This window comes from Coenobita brevimanus, chromosome 55 (genome assembly GCF_032717465.1).
Source record: "Coenobita brevimanus isolate Jiangsu-jjx chromosome 55, ASM3271746v2, whole genome shotgun sequence".
In the NCBI taxonomy this organism is placed as follows: Eukaryota; Metazoa; Arthropoda; class Malacostraca; order Decapoda; family Coenobitidae; genus Coenobita; species Coenobita brevimanus.
In genome coordinates this window covers 22530221-22533740 of record NC_137008.1, presented here as the reverse complement: position 1 = coordinate 22533740, position 3520 = coordinate 22530221, and positions in this window count along the sequence as shown.

The following is a 3520-nucleotide window of genomic DNA, read 5'->3' as shown; positions in this document are numbered from 1 at the left end:
AAGAGACTAGTGAAGGAGAGTAAAAAGAAAGTGGATGAAGAGTTTGGGAGGAATCTGAGTGCGAAATGGAGGGAGAGTAAGAAATTGTTTTGGAAGGAGGTAAAGAAAGTAAGGCAGTGTGAAAGGGGAAATAGTAGGGGAGTGAAAGATACGAATAATAGATTGTTGGTGGAGAAGAGAAAGAAACTGAGGAGATGGAAGGAGCACTTTGAGGATTTGTTGAATGTAGAGAGTGAGAGCAGTGCGAGTATAAGTGTTTGGGGAATGGCTGGGAGAAGAAGAGATGAGAGGAGGGAGGCAGAGATCAGTAGGGCGGAAGTAGTGGAAGCGATGAAGAAGATTAAGTTGGGAAAGGCCCCAGGAATTGATGGAGTGTGTGGTGAAATGCTTAGGTATGGGGGTGAGATTGTTGTGGAGTGGATATGGAAGTTGTGTAGATTGGCTTGGGAAGAGTGAAGGGTTCCAGAGGACTGGAAATCAGGTATAATTGTTCCTTTATAAAAAGGAAAAGGGGAGAGAGAAGTATGTGGTAACCATAGGGGTATTTGCCTACTTAGTGTGACTGGTAAAATATATGGTAGAATACTCATTGATAGGGTTAGGCATATGACAGAGGAGATAGTTGGAGAAGAACAAGGGGGATTTAGGAAGGGAAAAGGGTGTGTAGATCAGATATTTGTTCTAAGATGTTTAGTGGAGAAGTATCTAGAGAAGGGAAGGAAAGTGTATGCTGCCTTCATGGACTTGGAGAAAGCTTATGACAGAATAGATAGGCAAGGTATGTGGAAGGTGTTAAGAATAAATGGAGTGGAGAGGAAATTGTTGAGTGCTGTGAAGAGTATGTACGAGGGAGCTAGGGCTACGGTGCGAGTGGATGGTGAGCTGAGTGAGTTCTTTGATCTCAATGTGGGACTGAAACAGGGTTGTGTGATGTCTCCATGGCTGTTTAATATATACATGGATGGGATTGTAAAGGAGGTGCAGGGTAGGACAGTGGATGTGGGGGTGGCTCTAATGAATGAGGTTGAGATTTGGAAGCTTCCAGTGTTGCTGTTTGCTGATGATACAGTACTGTTGAGTGAAGATGAATGGGAGTTGCAAGGTTTGGTGAATGAATTTGGGACAGTGTGTGGGAGGAGGAATCTGAAAGTTAATGTAAACAAAAGTAAAGTTACGGTGTTTGAGAGGAATGAAGTCACAGAATGTGCAGTGAGGTTGGATGTTGAGGATATGGAGAATGTGAGTGCATTCAAGTACTTGGGTAGTGTGATGAGTAAGGATGGAACTATGGGGGATGAAGTGCATGAAAGGGTACAGCAGGGAAGAAAGGTTGTTGGTACACTGAAAGCAGTGATAAGAAATAGGGAGGTGAGTATGGAAGTTAAGAAGTCACTGCATGATAGTATTGTGATCCCTACCCTGACGTATGGAAGCAAGGCATGGACCTTGCAAGAGGGGAACAAGTCAAGAGTGAGAGCAGTGGAAATGAGTTACTTGAGGGGAGCATGTGGAGTGACATGGAGGGACAGGTTGACGAATGAAGAAGTGAAGGAACGCTGTGGGGTAGATGTGGATGTGGTTGAGAAGATTAGGAGAAATACACTGAGGTGGTTTGGACATGTGAAGAGAATGGAGAATGAAAGACTGACTAAAAGGGTGTATGTAGGTGAGGTGGAGGGAGGGAGAGGGAGAGGTAGACCGAGGATGAGGTGGAGGGATGGAGTTGAGAGGTATATGAGGGAGGGTGGGGTGAGTTGGGGGGAGGGTAGTCAAATCGTGGGTGACAGAGCGACTTGGAGGCGTTTTGTCTGCGGCCACCCTTTGCGGGATTAGGGCGCCGGGCTATAGATAGATAGATAGATAGATTATTATTATTATTATTATTACTATTATTATTATTATTATTATTATTATTATTATTATTATCATCATTATTGTTATTATTATTATTATTATTATCATTACCAGTAGTAGAAGTAGTAGTAGTAGTAGTACTAGTAGTAGTAGTAGATGTAATATTAATAATAATAATAATATAATAATAATAATAATAATAATAATAATAATAATAATAATAATGATATTAATAATAATAATAACAATAATAATAATAATCCATCCATCCATCCACCATCCAATCCTATATTGCCCCATGAGGAACGTAGGAGCCCGGGGCTATGCAGTTGGTCCCGACATTTAAGATGAGAGTGACCAGCCTCACTCATCCCTGAGTGGCATTACATGAGCAGTCAAAACCAACAATCCCTTGGATATAAACCTTCACCGGCTCAATCCGATTGGAGTGCAATATTTACCCACTAAACCACCAGGCGCCAAAATATGGTTATATGGTTACCACCCAGCATAGTAAATAGATTCCTGGTGCACAGGAAACCATTTGGCTTGTCACTCAGTGTAGAGTCACACACAGGCTGAAGGAAGTGGAAAGAATGAAGGAAAGAAAGACAGAAGAGGGAGCGTAAAGTCACCCGTAGGCAGAAGGACAAGGAAAGAATGAAGGAAAGAAAGACAGAAGAGAATGGAAGGAGAGAAGGATGGAGAGGAAAGGGCAGACACCTGAGAGCAGCACTACATCGAGTGAGTGGATGGTGAGCACCCCCACCTACCACAATAATAATAATAATAATAATAATAATATTGTTATTATTATTATTTTTTTCTTCTTCTTATTATTATTATTACTACAAGAGGATGAGAAAAAGGCAGAGTATAAGAGAGAAGTGGAGGAACGATTGGGCAAATATGAATTGGAGCAGATGGGGGACGTGGAAGGTGTGTGCAGGATATTTACAGAAGAAATATGTGCAGCATGTGATGTGGTGTGTGGGAGGAAGAGAAGACGGAGGGGGGTGCAAGGAACAGCGTGGTGGACTGAAGAGTTGAGACAGGCTGTAGCACAAAAGAAGAAAGCATACAATGAATGGATGAGAAATAGGGGCGTGGAAGAAGTTGAGAGGCGGAAGAGAGAGTTATATGTAGAAAGAAAGAGAGAGGTGAAAAGATTAGTAAGAGAGAGTAAGAAGTGAGTGGATGAGGAAATTGGAAGGAATTTGAGTGTAAAGTGGAGGGACAGTAAGAAAATGTTCTGGAAAGAGGTGAACAGAGTAAGACAGGGTGGAAGTGAGGTTAGTAGGGGAGTGAAAGATAAAAATGGTAGATTACTAGTGGAGAAGCGAGAAAAAGTGAGCAGATGGAGAGAAAACTTTAAGGAATTGTTGAATTTAAAGGATGGAAGTAATGCGAGTATAAGTGGCTGGGGAATGGCTGGGAGAAGGAGGGAGGTGAGAAGACAGGAAGAAATCAGTAGGATAGAAGTTGTGGAAGCAATGAATAAAGTTAAATTGGGGGAAGCCCCAGGAATTGATGGAGTGTGTGGTGAAATGCTGAAGCATGGGGGAGAGATAGTAGTAGAATGGATGTGGAAGATGTGCATATTGGCCTGGGAGGAAGGTAGAGTCCCGGAGGATTGGAACTCAGGTATAATTATTTCCTTGTACTA